We start from the raw sequence: 17,733 nt of genomic DNA, 5'->3' as shown, positions 1-17,733 counted from the left end.
TCGTTTGTGTTTGGGTTGGTTTTGGCCTTGCAGCTGTCTTTTTATGGTTTTGGTTTGGAGGTGATGCTTAAGAAAAGCAAAAAAATCTTCGAATTCAATTATATGTTAAGAGGTAAGGGAAGTGTGAGCGCGGGAGAGTGGGGTTAAGAGGCACATTAATCCCATCAAGACATACCAAAGAACAAGGTAACCAACTAAATCAAAGGGAACCGTAGTTGCAAAGCAAACTTTTGATATTAGAACCTGCTGGGAATGTTTAAGATAAATCAAAATAGTGCTTGCTTCAGCAGCACGTATACTAAAATTGGAAAGATACAGAGAAGATTAGCATGGCCTCTGCACAAGAATGACATGCAAATTTGTAAAGTATGCCATATTTTCGAGAAAAAAAAATTTGGACCACAGTAAGAATTCAATAAATGGCAACAGTTGTTATGACAAAAAAAGAAAAGATAAACCAAAATATATCCAGGATGTTGTTTTGAGTGTATCTACCCTCCACTCACCTAGAGCATGTGATTCTGTCCTTGTTAGGTGTGGAGACCGGGCTGAGTTCCACCGTTGTGACTTAGGTCGTGGGGCCCGCGTCCTGCAGTGTCGAGAAAGCAGGTGTGGCAGCTTGTCAGCCTTGTGGACCCCCAGTAGTGGTGACAATTTCAGACCCCCAGGCTGATATCTTCTGAAATGTGTCACGTGGTAAAGAAAGCAATAGTTCTTTTCTGGTGACCACAACTGCTGAAGAAATATAGTCGCTTCTTTTTTTAGACACTTTATTTAGAAATTTAAACCATGCCTTATTCCAAATGGGGATTTGAGATTGCTTCCATGCAAAAGTATAGTGCCACATAAAAAGAGTAGGTGAAGAACTTGTGGAAAAGGGAAAATTTGAGTAGGACAAAGAAGCTGAAACCAGGGATAATATCATGACACAAAATGCATCTCTAAACGTGCAGTACCAGTTGTGAAAAAAGGGCAGGCACTTGGCTGAGCTGTCTAGCCTCAAAGGCAAAAAGAGTGAAACCTTTTCAGGAGAGTTGTTCATGCAAATTATAGTCTGAGTTCTGAGAGGAATTTCTCCATTGTGTACCCATACAGAGAATGATGCCCCATCACTAGTTGGTGAGGCCTCAGTAACATATAAATGGTGGCTAATATAAACCTTCTGTGCAGGCAGCTAAGGGGAGGTCTTGATATTTTTACACCCATTGATTCTCATACAAAAAGGACTGAAAATGTCTCCCCTTTCCTGAGTAGCAAATTCTATTAGATAAGGGAAGACAGATGCTGTGACTGTCCGTAACATGTGTTTCAAAATCCATGGGGTGAATTTTGGTTCCTTTGAGTTCCTGCAGTCAAATGTCCGATGTCGCAGGGAGGGCTTGGATGAGAATTTTGCAGCAAAAAAGGACTCTGTAATTCTTTGCTGGCTTTTTATTCCTACCCACTACAAACTACCCTCTTAACTGCAGGGAACTTAAGAAACAATATTTTATTGTAATAATGATTGAACTTCACAGTTGATTTGCTATCCACATGTCTCCTTTTCTCTTCCTTCTATTAAGACTGGTTTTGTGTGTGTTTGCAAATAAGTCAATTGAGCAATAGTGTGATGAGGATGGTAGCTTAGAGGAAAAGAGTGAACAGGAACAAAAGGGAGGAGGCGCACACATTTTATGGTGTCTTATTTTTGTCTGGGCGCTCTTATAGACACAGAAGTGGAGCGAATGCACACGTTATGGAATGCAATCAGCCTGGGCAAAGACTGTCCTTCATTTGGAATTAGTTTTGGAAGCAGAACAGAGGTGTGTTTTTCATTATGCCACATTGGATTTTCGCATTCGAGAGTATAATTACCAAACCCAGCCCTCAAACCACTGCAAAAACATCACATGCTTCTTACACACAGTTTTTCCCTTCAAACCAGCACTCAAGCACCCACCAAGGGCCCTGCCCACAGTAGGGTTAGTTTAAAATTCTTTTCAAACACAGTTGTAACATGGCTCTCATCCACAACACAAGTATTATCAGCAGTTAAATCATAGAATTATTCTTACATTCCAGATAGCTAGGTACATTTAATGTATAAAAGCCATTACATTAAGACCCTGGGTCAGACTCTCCCTGTGTATAAAACTGCTCTCCAGGACTTAGGCTGTCAGCAATGCACTAGTATCTCTGTTAAGCTAATAATGAACCCATGCTACAAACTGGAAGTTTAGAAGGTCAATTCAGTTTGGAGTTGAACGTCTATTTAATTTAAAGTTCAGAAGCAGTGCTAAGGAGAAACGAAGACAGAAAGAGGTAAATATTTTATGCTTCTTCTCTGCCCAGGAGCCCACTTGGGGTCAGTGAGAAATTCTGAGCGCCAGGCCCTGCATTCCCTCTTCCTCAGTGCACACTGCAAACCCATGATTCTCCCCGTTCATCCCTGCAGGCGGAGGGATGGTGGTTAGTGAGGCTTCCTGAGCAGAAGCAGTTTCTTACTGAATTGTATTCTAACAGCTTAGAAGAGTTAATGTAGCTTTTTAAAGAACCTCAGCTAAGAGGAGTAGTGGTGTGGGGAAGGGAATCATTTATCACCTGGGTTAGTGTAGAGTACACACCGCTAATCTGATGCAAGATGATTTTAGGTGCTATATTAACAAATATTTATCCTTTTAATAGTTAAGTGTTTATAATAAAGTAATTTACATTTAAATAACATTTACTATGTGCAAGACATTGTGCCTTCTGTATATTAACTCATTTAATCCTCCTAACAACTCTAGGAAGATAGCAGGTAATATTATTGTCCCCTGTTCCAGATGAGGAAACTAGGGCACAGAGACATCAAGTGACTTGTCCTTGGTTATTTAGGAAGCTACAAGTAAAGCCTGGATCTGAACCTATACAGTCTAGCTCCAGTGTGAATGCTATTAACCCCCTCCAGCTCTTCTCAACCAGGGTTCACAGGGAGAATCAAACCCTAGTGCTCTAGATCCATCGTGTGCAATGAATCACCTTCTCACTATGTGCCTAAGGTAGCTATAGCTATGTACCATCCTGGATACATAGTGTACATCCTAGTGACTTCAGAAAAATAGTCATTCCAATCATTTTCTGCTTAGTTCTCTCACATAACCCTTGTTGAAAAAGGCCATTTAATTATACTATATAACGTGTACTAGAGACACATAACTAGAAGTATTAACTATTGCCATGAACTGAATGTTTGTGCCCCACACATGTTGACACCTAATCCCTAAAGTGATGGTATTTGGAGGTAGGGCTTTAGGAGGTAATTAGGTTTGAATGAGGTCATGGGGGTGGAGCCCCCATGATAGGATTGGTGCCCTTATAAGGGGAGGAAGAGCCCAGAGCTCTTTCTTTCTCTCTCTGCCATGTGAGGACACAGCGAGAAGACAACCATCTATGAACCAGGGAGCAGCCCTCACCAGACACCAAATCTTCCGGTGACTTGATCTCAGAATTCCAGCCTCCAGAACTGTGAGAAATAAAAGTTTGTTGTTTAAACCACCCTCTCTGTGGTATTTTTGTTATAGCAGCCCAAACTGACTAAGACAATTATCTATTATTGTGTAAAAGATTACTCCAAAACTTAGTGGCTAAAACAACAAACATTTATTATCTCATAATTTATGTAAGTCAGAGATTTGGGAGCAGCTTAGCTGGGCAGTTCTGGCTCAGAAACTTTCATAAGCTGCAATTAAGCTGTTGACTGGGCTGCAGTCATCTGAAGGCTGCACTGGGGCCGGTGACCTCCTTCCAAGATGGCTCACTCACATGGCTGTTGAGAGGAGGCCTCGGGTCTGCTGTATATGGACCTCTTTATATGGCTACTTGGTTGCTTTCATGTCATATTAACCAGCTTTTCCCAGAGTTTGTGATCTAAGAGAGAGAACAAGGAGGAAGTCACGGTGCCCTTTCTGACCTAGTCTTTGAAGCACACACTGTCACTTACCTATTCTGTTCCTTACAGGTGAGTTGCTAACTCTGACCTACATGCAAGGATAGGGAAATCAGTCTCCACCTTTTAAGGGGAGATGTGTCAAAAATGTGTGGACATATTGTAAAACCTCCCCACTAGCACATCAAATCTATGGTTTCAGGAGTATTATTTCCTAGGTAATACTGAAGTAGGCATTAATGTTAAGTCTGAATTAATTCTTTTAAATGTTAAGTAAATAATAATATAGGTAATATGCTAAAATGGCAAAAACTGTGAAGATGGTATATTCACTTGGCCAAACTTTGGGATCCCTGCCCTAGAAGACTTTCCATTTTCAAGCGCACTCAGGGAGGAGACAAAGAGTGTCTAAAGAGGTCAAACCAAAGAGGCTAAGAGTTTGGAAGCACAAGGCTGGGAGGAAGGGTGCATATTAGGCATGGACTGGAAAACAGGGGATGAAGGGCTGTGCATCATTTTTTTAAGCCACTGTTATTTCTTTATATTTGATAACAGCTTTAAGATATTATTCACATACCTGAAAGTTCACCCTTTTAGAGTATATAATTCAGCGGTTTGTAGTATATTCACAAAGTTGTGCAATCATTACCACTATCTAATTTCAGAATATTTTCATCACCCTCTCCAAAGAAAAAAACCCATACCCATTAGCAGTCACTCTCCATTCTCGCCAGCCCCTGGAAACTACCAATCAACTTTCTGTCTCTATAAATTTGCCTATTCTGGACATTTCATATAAATGGAATCATACAGTATGTGGCCCTTTCTTATGTAAGCAGACAGATGAAGATTGTAATACATTTGATGAAAGCCCTTCCAACATTGAAAGACAGAAACCATTTAACAAAACAGAAAAATAACAAAACAGAAAAAAAGAACTTGGAAAAAACAGAGGCAATGAGGTGAGAAGACAAAAAAAAAATCATATAAATTACCCTAATATTATTAATAAGAAAAGAGAAGATATTGTCTCCATGAGAAAGAAGTACAAAGCTATTAAAAAGGAATAATTTTTTAAAAATAAAGGTATACTGGGGCCGGTCTAGTGGTGTAGTGGTTGGGTTCCAGCACTCTGCTTCAGTGGCCTGGGGTTCGCAGGTTCGGATCCTTGGCGCGTACCTACACACTGCTTATCAAGCCATGCTGTGGCAGGCATCCCACATATAAAGTAGAGAAAGATGGGCACGGATGTTAACCCAGGACCAATCTTCCTCAGCAAAGAAAAAGAGGAGGATTGGCAACAAATATTAGCTCAGGGCTAATCCTCATCACAAAATAAATAAATAAAGATATACTAACAATGAACATGTACAAACCAAAATTAAAAACGGAATATGATTTATAATTGCTTCACACACACAAAAACACTTAGGTAGAAACCTAGCAAACTATGTACAGGATCTTTATCCTGAAAATTATACACTACTGATGAAAGAAATGATATATAAATCATGAATAAATGGAGAGACATACTATGTTTATGGATTGGAGGATTTAACATAGCAGAGATGTCAACTCTCCCCAAATTGATCTATAAGTTTAATACAATTTCTTCCGGTATCCCATCAAGGTTTTTTGTTGACTAGAGAAACTTATTCTTAAATTTGTATGGAAAGGAATGGGATCTGAAATAGCTAAAACAATTTTTAAAAAGAAGAATAAAGTGGGAAGAATCACTCTACTCAATGCTGAGGCTCACTATATAGTTATAATAATCAAGACAGTGTGATATTGGTGGAGGGATAGACATATAGAATAATGGAACAGAGATAGAGAATCCAAAAATAGATCCATACAAATGTGCCCAACTGATTTTTGACCAAGTTGCAAAAGCAATTCAATGGAGGAAGGATAGCTTTTCAACAAATGTTACCAGAGCAATTGGACATCCATAGGCAAAAGAAAAAGAAAAAAGAAGCTTGACCTAAACCTCACATCTTATACAAAAATTAACTTGAAAGTGAAGCTTTTAGAAAAAAATATATAAAATCTTCAGCACCTAGGGCTAGGCAAAGCGCTTTTAGACTTGACGCAAAGGCATGATCCATGAAAGGAAAAATAAATAAATTGTATGTCATCAAAATTAAAAATTTTCTGTTTTTGGTCTCTGAAGGACCCTGGGAAGAGTATGAAAAGACAAACTATAGATTGGGAGAAAATATTTGCAAAACATATATCTGACAAAAGACTTGTATCTGAAATATATAATGAACTCTCAAAACTCAACAGTATAAAAATAAACAATGCATCTGGAAAATGGGCAAAAGCCATGAGCAGACATTTTACTGAAAAAGGTACACAGATGGCAAATAAGTACATGAAAAGATGTTCAACACCATTAGCCATTAGGGAAATACAAATTAAAACCACGATGAGATCACTACAAACTTATCAGAATGGCTAAAATAATAATAATAATAATAACAACAATACCAAGGCCTGGTGGAGATGTGGAGAAACTGGATTACTCATATATTGCTAATGAGAATGTAAAATGGTACAGCTGCTCCGGAAAAAACTATAGCATTTTCTTAAACTAGAATATGTTTACCATATGAGCTAGCAATTGCACCATTAGGCACTTATCCCAGAGAAATGAAAACTTATGTTCACACAAAAACCCATACGCAAATGTTCTACAAACTGGAAACAACTCAAATGTTCTTCAGCAGGTGAATGGTTAAAAAAATTGTGGTAAATCCATACCATGGAATACTACTCAGCAATAAAATCCATACCATGGAATACTACTCAGCAATAAAAAGGAGCAAACTATTGCTACATGTGGCAACTTGAATGGATCTCAAGGGAATTATGCTAAGTGAAAAAAGCCAATCTGAAAAGGTTACATGATTTCATTTACATAACATTTTTGAAATGACAAAATTGTAGAGCAATAGAACAGATTGGTGGTTGCCAAGGTTTTGGGAGGGTGGAGGAGAAAGGTGGCTATGGCTATAAAAGAGAGATCTGTGTGATATAACTGTTCTGTACTTGTTGTGATGGTAGTCACATAAATCTACACGTGTGATTAAAATTACACAGCACTGGGCTGGCCCCGTGGCTTAGTGGTTAAGTGCGTGCGCTCCACTGCTGGCAGCCCGGGTTTGGATCCCGGGCACGCACCGACGCACCGCTTCTCCAGCCATGCTGAAGCCGCGTCCCACATACAGCAACTAGAAGGATGTGCAATTATGACATACAACTATCTACTGGGGCTTTGGGAGAAAAATAAATAAATAAAATTATTTAAAATAAATAAATAAATAAAATAAAATTATACAGAACTAACTACACACAAAAATGAGTGCATGCAAAACTGGTGGATGATGTCAATGTCAATTTCCTGTTCGTGATATTATTCTATAGCTATGCAAAATGTCATCAATGGGGGAAACTGAGTTAAGGGTATATAGCATTTCTCTGTATTATTTCTTCCAACTGCATGTATAGTTCTTTTAAACTAAAAATACAATGGCCAACTTAATTTTTAAAAATCAATAGAAGGAATAGAATGAGTAAATTCTGAGAAAATCTACAGAAAGTAGTACAAAAAGACATAGAGATGCAAAATATAAGAAGAGAAAAACTAATTAAGAACCAATCCAGGTGGGGAATGGGGAATGGCTGTTAATTATTACATGGTTTCTTTTGGGGATGATGAAAATGTTCTAAACGTAGTTTATGGTGATGGTTGCACAATTCTGTGACTATACTAAAAATCATTGAATTGAACACTTTAAATGGGTGAATTTTATGGTATGTGATGCTTAAAAAAAAACAAAAAGAAAGAAAAAAGAATCAATCCAAGAGCACTAACACCTGACTAATAGAAGTTCCACAAAGAGAGAAGATGAAAAACATTGAGGGGGGAATTTTTTAAGAAATATTTCAAGAAAATTTCCTAGAATTGAAAGATATGCATTTTTATAGATTTAAAAGCCCTATATAGAATTTAGAACAATGAAAACAACATGCATACCAATGCACAATAATTTGAAATTCTAGAACATTAGGCACAGAGAGAAAATTTATGTTTCCAAAAACAAAACACAAGTCACATACAATGAATGGGGAATAAGAATGTCACCAGATTTGTTTAATTTTATTCTTTAAATTTACATACAGTTGGGCCAGCCCTGTGGCGTAGTGGTTAAGTTCGTGTGCTCCACTGCTGGCAACCCGGGTTCGGATCCCGGGCATGCACCGATGCACCGCTTCTCCGGCCATGCTGAGGCCGCGTCCCACATACAGCAACTAGAAGGATGTGCAGCTATGACATACAACTATCTACTGGGGCTTTGGGGGAAAAAATAAATAAATAAAATTATTAAAAATATATATATATATAAAAAATTTACATACAGTAAAATTTGCTCTTTTTGGTATATAGTTCAATGAGTGTTGGCAAATGCAGAGTCATGTAACCACCAACACAAACGACATACAGAAGAGTTCTGTTACCTCAAAAGTTCCTTTGTGCTACCCCATTGTAATCACACCCTCCTTCACCAACATCCTCTGACAATCACTGATCTGTTCTCCATCACTGTAGTTTTGCCTTTTCCAGAATGTTATGGAAATAGAATCATGGAGTATGTAGCTTTTTGAGTTGCAGTCATGTTCTTGCATGTATTAATAGTTGGTTCCTTTTTATGCTGAGAAGTATTTCATTATATAGATGCACTACAGTTTGCTTATCCATTCACCAGTTGAAGGGCTTATGGGTTCTTTACAGTTTGGGCAACTATGAATAAGGCTGCTAAAAACATTCACCTATGGGCTTTTGTGAGAACGTAAGTTTTCACTTCTCCTGCGTAAATACCTAGGAGTGGGATTACTGGGCTCTTTGGTAAGTGATTGCTTATAAGAGACTGACAAACCATTTTCCAAGGTGGTGTTATGTGATATTTCTACCAATAGTGTAAGAGAGTTCTAGTTGTTCCACATCGTCTCCATCATTTGGTGTTCTCTTTTGTTTTGTTAATTTTGTCATTCTAAATGGTATGTACTGGTTTCTCAGGGTGGTTTTAATTTGCATTTCCCTAATGACTAATGATGATGAGCATCCTTTCATGTGCTTGTTGGACATCTTTACGTCTTCTTTGAGGAAGTGTCTCTGCAAATATTGGCTATTTTTTTTTTACTGAGTTGTTTGGTTTTTTATGGTTGAGCATTAAGAGTTCTTTATATATTCTGGCCACAAATTCTCTGTGGGATATGTGATTTGCAAATATTTTATTCCAGTAAGGGAGTTGTCTTTTCATTCTCTAGTGTAGAGTATGAAGTAAGGATCTAAGTGCTTGTTTGTTTGTTTTGCATGTGGATATTCAATTGTCTCTGCTCAATGTATTGCAAAGACTATCCTTTCCCCATTCCATTGTTTTGGCACCTTTGTTGAAAATCAACTGATCATAAATGTAAGCATTTATTTCTGGACTTTTTATTCCATTCCACTGATCTATATTTTTATCCTTATGCACTATCTTGAATATTGTAGCTTTATAGTAAGTATTAAAATCAAGTAGTGTACGTTCTCCCGTTTCATTCTTCTTCAAAACTGTTTTGGTTATTTAAGTCCTTTGCATTTCATGTAAATTATAGGATCAGCTGGTCAATTTCTAAAAAAATACGCGAAAAACAAGTCTGCTGGGATTTGTATAAGGATTATGTTGAATCTATAGATCAATTTGGGAAGAATTGACATCTTAACAATATTCCACAAACAGGGACCATCTCTTTGATTATTTAGATCTTCTTTCGTTTCTCTCAGCAAAGTTTTGTAGTTTTCAGTATACAGGTCTTGCACTTTGTAAAATTTATTCCTAAGTATTTTATTCTTTTTGATGCTATTATGAATGAAATTGTTTTCTTATTTTCACTTTCAGATTGTTTGTTGCTGGCATATAGAAATACAACCGGTTATTTGTATTTATCCTGTATGCTGTGACCTTGCTAGTTGTGTTTATTAGTTCTAAGAGTTTTTGTAGATTCCTAGGATTTTCTACAGAAGGGATCATATTGTCTGCAAATGAGGACAGTTTTACTTCTTTCTTTTCCTCTGTGTACCTTTAACTTCTTTTTCTTACCTTATTACACTGACCCTATAGCATGATGTTGAATTGAGGCAGTGAGATTGGAAATCTGTACCTACAGTTTACATTATATTTCCTGGTGAAAATCCAAATGCTTTCCCTGAGAGCAGGAATAGGCGGGGAAGAACAGAAAGTGTTCTTCTATTCCTGTTCGCCTATAATTAAGAGAGGGCGCCCTATTTGTGCATGGGAGCTCTTCTCTTTCTCCTGGGTTCAGCAGCTTTTTCTGCCCGCTCTCGCCCATCCACAGTGACTCTTGTGAATTCAACTGGAAGTAGAAAATCCCAAGAAACAGTCAACATTTTCGGTATACACTGTGGACAACATGGGCTTCCAAAGCAAGTACAATCTGTTCTTCTGCAACCTGTATTTTTTTAATAAGAATTAGCTCATATGCTATTAGTAATTAGGATAACAATACCAATATCAATGTTCACTTAAATGTGATTTTTCCTAGCATTTTAACATCTGGTGCCAGCAAGTAACAGCAACTGGAAGTAAAGCACCTAATATAACTGAAGACCACAGAGCTCCGGGTGTGAGGACAATAGCCCCAACAGTCTCCTTGGCTCAGTTTACCTGATTGGCTGCTTCTGCCCATGACTGTGTATTTTGCATTTTTCGCCATAGTTCAGCAACCTCAACTCTTCCTTTCAGCTCCGTTTCATTTATCTATTGCTGCATAACAGGCCACCCCAAAACTTAGTGGTTTACAACAACATAATTTAATGTACTGGCAATTTTGGCGAGGCTTGGAAAGGACATCTCCTCTCCGCTTCACAGCATCTGGGGCCTCAGCTAGGATGACTCCAGGGGATTGGGGGCTGGAACAGCTCAGGGCTGGCTGGGTCTCTGTCTCTCTCTCTCTCTCCCCTCTCCACGTGAACAGCTCAGGCTTCCTCACAGCGTGTGGATCTCAGGTGGTTCGACTTCTCACATAGCAGCTGACTCCTCCTAACGCCAGCATTCTCAGTCTGGGGGGGGAAGCTCCGAGCCTTCTTAGGCTCTAACCTCAGAAGCCCTAGAACATCATTCCTGCTGCATTCTGTTAGTCAAGCAAGTCACTAGGGCCAGCTCAGATTCAAGGAGAGGGAACTAGACTCTGCTTCTAATGGGAGGAATAGCAAAAAATTTGTAACCATCTTTTATCTATCTAAAGCCCCTTTCATGGAAGTAATTTCACTTATTTCTGTTTAAATTCCATATTTACTATAATACTTTTTATTAAGAATGGATCCTATCTCTTTAAATTGTGCTAGTATATTCATTTTAAATTGTGCTACTTATTATTTATTTATGTAGTGCTCTAATTATCAAGTTCCATAGATTTTGAGTGGTTTATACCAACTACATTTTCTCCAAAAAGTTTGTTTTGAGCGCAGGACTTCACAGAAGTCGACATTTTCAGGCCTCACCCATCACGTACACCCCTTCAGCAGAAACACCTGTAACTGCGCATGCTTTCAGGCCAGGGTCTGCGCCGTCGTTCAGGGCTCTGCTCAGACCCAGCATTGCTTAAGACGCCGCCATCTCTTATGTTACCCCTTGATCCCAACGCAGAAGTACATCGTTGCATCAAACAACACTCATTCTTCAAGCAGAAGCTGCCACAAAGAGGCAGGAATAAAATGGATCTTCTGTGATGACGATGGAGGTTGACTTCAAGGTGAAATTGGGAAAGTGTTTTTCAGATTATTATTGTTTCTGTTTTAGTAATTTAGTACATTGTTACATATGTGGTGTGACAGAGAATCACACGTAAGGTTAGCTGAAGACATGGAAGGCATTTGAGTTGGCATACTGCCCAGAGGAATTCGTGTGTGTGTGTGTGTGTGTGTGTGTGTGTGTATGAGACAGAAAGAGAGAGAGAGGCTGAGCTGTCATTCAGAGGCTCTGCTGAATTCTTTCCATGTCTACTTGCATCCTCATCACCCTTTGTTAAGTACTTTTCAAAACACAGGAATCCTGTAAAGAAACCAAATACCATTTGCAACTGAAGCTAAGATATTGACTTTTCTTCCGGCCACATTCTCTGTGGAAATAAAAACACACACATGTGCGCGCACACACACACAGAGCTTAGCACTCAGAACTTGAGCACCACTGCTGAAGGGTGGGTCCTAGCACCCGATTTCTGACTTAAAATTCCATGTCAAGATAAGAATGTTCATAAAAACACAATATAAGACTGACTAGATTAGCACCCTGGAGATGAAAGTCATAACACATTATAGTTGCAGACCACATTTCAACAAACATTTCTTGACAACCTGCTGTGTATTAAGCACCATATGAGGAGGATGTATGAAAAGAAATAAGATAATTCATTTCCCATCACTCAGTTCTGGGGCCAAAAACCTGACCTCGCCTTTGGCGTCTCTCTTTTCCAAGCCTTCCGTAACTGCTGTAGAATCTGCCTTCCTGAGTTAGGTCTAATATGGACACTCCTCACCACCTCCTGTGCCGCATTCCTGGTCCACACCTTCCTGGTCCACCACCGTCCCTTCCAGGGACCACAGCAGGAGCCTCCTGATCGTCTCCCTTCTTCCACCCCACCCCCACCCCACACTGCCTGTTCTCCACGTAGCAGCCAGGGTGACTTTCTAAAAATTAAATCAAATCACTCCATCAACACCTAGAATAAAATCCAAACTCCTTACCATGACCTTCCAGGCCCCTGCCTCTCTCTCCTTCCTCATCTTCTGTGCTCTGCTCATTGTTCCCTCCACGCCAGCCACACCGACCTGCTCATTGTACTTTGAACACACCTAGTTTGTGCCCAGTTCAGATCCTTTGCACTAGCTGTTTCTTCTTGGAATCCTCCTCCCCTGCCCCAATTACTGCCCCCAAATGTTCACTTGATTTGGGTCTCTGCTCAGATGTTACTTCCTCAGAGAGGCCTTCCCTGACCAAAAATATCAGCTCAAGTAGGAAAGACCCCGACTTCTCGCTCTGTCCTCTTACACTAATTTTTTTTGTCTTCATAGCCCTTTTCAGTATTTGTCTCCCATTTTGTTTTTCTTCCCTACTAAAATGAAACTCCAAGAGTTTTGTCCATTCAGAATATATGCCTGCCATATAGTAAATGCTCGATAAATGTTTGTTGAATGAATGGAGGATGAAGCCTGTGCTGGAAGAGCTCTGATCTATATTGGAAAGCAAGCTTGGCAACAGGCATGGTCATGCAATGTGGTCGTGCTGTGATGGATGCACGTGCGAGGCGTTTGGGGAGCACAGAGGATGCACTCATTGCCTTGGCTTAGGGAGGGAAGGGGTGGAATTTTTTCACCTGGGTCTTGAAGGATGAGTAAGAGTTCACCAGACAGAGAAGTCTGCAGAGGACATTTTAAGCAGAGGAAATAGTGGATGCAAAGGCCTGGATGTGAAAACATTAGGTAGGGGGGAAGCTAGTCATATTGTGCCTGGAAAGCAGGATGTGCAAACGTGCCACAGAGGGAGGAGAGGGAAGAGAGTGGCAGAGATGAGCTGATTAGTCTGGAGCCAGATACAACTTTCCAAGGACCTTGGAAGAGCCGTGGGATTGAAGACGGTAAAGTGATCTTCAGTGTTTTAAAAAGATTGTCTGGGCAGCTGTGTGGTGGACAGTTTGAGATGGGAAGGCTGTGCTGTTCTCCTGGCCAGAGCAAAGTCATTGCAGTGGGAACGCAGAGAAGGTGATAGATGGGAGGTGCATTTTGAGAGAAAATTGAGAGGCTTCGTGACCTAGATGTGGGAGACAATGGAAAGGGAGGAAGAGGTCTGCAGAGTTTTAAATTTGGTGACATTTATCCTGATAAAGAATGCAGAAGAAAAGCCAAGTTTGAGGAGTAGGGAAGCAGAATAGCTTCCACATCTGCCCAGGGCCCTTCCTCTCCAGACCCCTGAGGAGCCGTCTCTGACTTTCCAGGCATCAGTTCATGAGGGAGCCCACCTGCCCCTGCTCTGCAGTAAACTGCACAGCGCTGGGCTCACACCTGCTCCTCCCTTCCGCCCACTGAGCCTCCACTATCAGACCGCACCTGTGTGCCTGCCTCTGTCTTCCCTTGGGACACAACCTCTCCCTGGCGGCTCTTTGTCTTGAGAATAGATTCCCAGCAATTCTGCCCCATCAGACATGCTCAGACACGCCAAGTCCCAAAGGAAGACAAGTCTTAAGCTCCAGCCTGGACCCACCCCAACTATATATATAACGTTATTGGGCTTTTGTTATTATTTGTATGTAATTTTTAAATCATACAACTAATACATGAATGCTTTCCCATTACAAGAAAAAAGGCAAACAGTACAGAAGTACACAAGGACTTGATAGTTTCCTTTCATACCCACTCCTTGGAAAATAAAACAAGTCCACTCCCCCTCCTAGTAAGATGTGTCTCTTTTCAGTCTTTTACACATTTATATATATATGTACACACACATACATGTATAGAAACAGTATATGGTTTTAGACATTATCTTTGGGTTCAGATTATTTTGAAACCTTTTTTCACTTAAAAATCTGTCTTCAAAGGATTTCTCATCAGTAAATATGTCTACTTCTTTCTTTTCGAACCACTGAATAGCATTCGGTGTGGCAGAGTACAGTATGGCAGCAATGGATATTTGTCATTTAATCATTCCCTTCTGAAGGTTGCTTGGGTTGCTTCCAAGTATTCAAGAGTATAAACAGCTCTACAGTGAATATCTTTGTACACATTTGCAAATGTTTCTCTACAATGATCCCTGGAAGAACAGTTAGTGGGCAGTCCTACAGTCCATTTTAATTTTGCTCCAGGCTGCCAGTTTTACTATTCCATCCCATTAGGTGCTTCCAGATGAACTGAAACCAGAAAATTTCCTGCAATTGTAATGTCAGTTATACCTTGACAGGATCCATACTCAGGCTGACATCGGTCCAGGGGCAAGCCCAACACTCACGCTGATAACCGTGCTGTATCCCAGAAGGCTAGGGACACTTGGCCACGGGCACAGTTCTTAGGGCTTTATAGCGTTTCTGGGGCCTACCGAATGGTTGGACATCTGAAAACATTGTTTGCTTCAATATATGAAAAGAAAACATTGAAGTTAACACAGTTTTATTAAATAATTATAAAATGAAGCTTGGGGCCGGCCCTGTGGCTTAGCGGTTAAGTGTGTGCACTCCGCTGCTGGCGGCCCGGGTTCAGATCCCGGGCGCGCACTGAGACACCACTTCTCCGGCCATGCTGAGGCCGCGTCCCACATACAGCAACTAGAAGGATGTGCAGCTATGACATACAACTATCTACTGGGGCTTTGGGGGAAAAAAAATAAATAAAATTATTTTTAAAATAAATAAATAAATAAAAATAAAATGAAGCATGTATCGACTTCATCAATATTAGATTTAGTATTCATAAATGTTTCATTATCAAACAACCCGGAATTTTCCTGAATTCTTTCCCTCACCTGCTCTACTCTCTAGGTTGAGGGACTGGCAACTCTAGGCTTGTCATCTACAGGTTCAGGGAAGAGATTCACCCAGAAAATAATTTCTGGGCTTCCTTTTTCCCTTACCTGGTTTGAGTGTCTTTCCAAGGGGATTCCTTTCCACTCCTCTGCAGGAAGGAGGCAAGTTTAACCAAGACAGACAGCACTTTGGGGAGAGAACTCCCTTTTCCAGAAGGGGGCAGTATTGGGGAAGGAACAGCATTTGTCAGGTGGCCAACAGGGGAAAATCCCTCCTTCAGTCATCTGGGGGAGGAGGGCCAGGGGGGAACCGTCCCAAGCCCTCAGTGGGTGGGTGGGGCAGGGGCTCTGGGTCTCAGACTCTGTTGTGGGATGAAGTGGCAGGCGATAGATGGGCTCTCCCTCTGACCTCAGCTTTTATTCTGAGTTTCCAGCTCTTTTTCAATGTATTTGTTTTCCTCTAGTGCTTAATTCCTAGTGTGGCAATGACATAGCACCCTACTATTTTTCATCAGAACAGTATCATATTTCAGCAGCACAGTGGGTTAACAGTCCTTGTGGGATAGGCTGGGGCCCTAATCAGCAATCATGTTTCCGTGGGAAAGTGCTTTTGGCTTTCCAACAGTGGACTTATAGATGAACCTTCGGAGCACAGTCCATTCCTGGTTGAGCGCTGTTTGCATGGACCACATGTGAGATGACCAGAGAAGTTCCAGTCTGTGATTCCCTGGGAAATGTCCCCGCCAGGAAGTTTTTTGTTCCAGGTTCCTCTACAATAAGCTACAAAGTACTGTGTGGGGTGCCTATGGATTGACCTGGCTAAATTATGTTGTTTCTAAGCTGGTGATTTTGTAGTTTACAAAATGATCCATGGAGTTTGCAAGGATTGAAAGCTCTAGATGCATTTCTAAGAGTACAAACATCCCTGTTGGCCACTTGGGCTATAAAACCCCTGGGCTCCCCTGCTTGGGGATGGTTGGGTCTTCCTTTTCTCCTTTTCTTCTGCTCCCTCTTCCCTGCAGCCCAGCCTGGAGCTCTGCTGGAGCCTTTAAAGATGAAGTAGACTAAGCTCTGTTAAAATTCGAGCAGTTGCCCGACTACTCCCCCACATCTCCCTAGGAAAATTACCTGATTGTGAAAATCTCTTTATAGACACATTTGAGATCTGCTGACCTCAGTTCCATCCTTTGTCAGATAGTGGAGGATGGATTGTGGTCTTCACCCTGGAATTCCTCCCCACACACCTGGGGGAGCTCCATGTAGGCAAGGAGGTCCACTAGTGGGTTTCATGTTTGAGGAAGCCTCCCAAATGTTTACTTATCTGAAATCAAGCTGCGCAGGAAAATGAAAACATTAGCTGTCTTTGCTTTTGGCTGAAATTGTGTAAACTCACCAGTTGAGACACTGACCATACGGAGATGAGGAAGAGATGGTCCTATTTTCGGAGTTTTTGCTGTCTAGCAGGATACTTGGTAAGTACTCAGCACATGCTTGTTGAATTAAATCGAGAGCCAAGAAACACTGGAGGTGATTACATTCACGAACTCTGCCGTCCTTAAATTACCAGAACTTTGATTATTCCTTGTCATGGCCACTGCACTAGATAGGCCTGTCCCAACTCAAAAGAAGGTAGGTAGCCTCCCACACCTTTTGTTTTGAGGAGCCCTGCAAGGGCTTCCCATACCCCCAGCATATATGCCACTCTCTCCCCACAACTTGACCTGAAAGTCTAACCTTAATAACACTTTTTGGGTTAAGCTACCATTCCCATTCAAATACTTAAGTTACCAGGAGGAGAGGGAGGAACCTTCGTGTTTCAAGAGTGTGTGGATGGGTGTGGTGTGGCATGTGGTGGTTATGAAGGGAGAAGGAAGAGTAGAGAGGCTGGACACCTCTAATTCCCTCTTATTACCATTGGGCCACAGACCATTTCTCTCAGGTCATCTCATTAGCTCTTTGGGAGCCTTACAAACTTGGCTTTGAGGATACAGGAAACGAAATTGCACTGAGTGACACACATTAGTGCTACACTGTCCAATCCAGTAGGCACCAGCCACATGTGGCTCTTGAGCCCTTTGGAATTCTGCTAGTTCAAAGGGAGATGTGCTGTAACTATAAAACATACACCAGTTTTCAAAGACTTAGCATGGAAAAAAAAAGAACATAAAATATCTCAGTCATTTTTTACATTGATTACAGGTAGAAATGAAAATATTTTGGATATATTGGGCTAAATAAAATCTA

General features: G+C 40.7%; 1 non-coding gene across 1 annotated transcript; it reads left to right on the top strand.

Annotated features, from left to right (window-relative positions):
• Window positions 1-274: 274 nt before the first annotated feature.
• On the top strand, window positions 275-381 carry LOC131411072 (U6 spliceosomal RNA). The gene has a single exon (XR_009221470.1). It is a non-coding gene; the product is annotated as a U6 spliceosomal RNA (small nuclear RNA).
• The last annotated feature ends 17,352 nt before the right edge of the window (window positions 382-17,733 follow it).

Source organism: Diceros bicornis, chromosome 10 (assembly GCF_020826845.1).
Source record: "Diceros bicornis minor isolate mBicDic1 chromosome 10, mDicBic1.mat.cur, whole genome shotgun sequence".
NCBI classification, from domain to species: Eukaryota; Metazoa; Chordata; class Mammalia; order Perissodactyla; family Rhinocerotidae; genus Diceros; species Diceros bicornis.
Note: the sequence above shows the minus strand (reverse complement) of the source record. Positions and strands in the feature narration are given on the sequence as shown.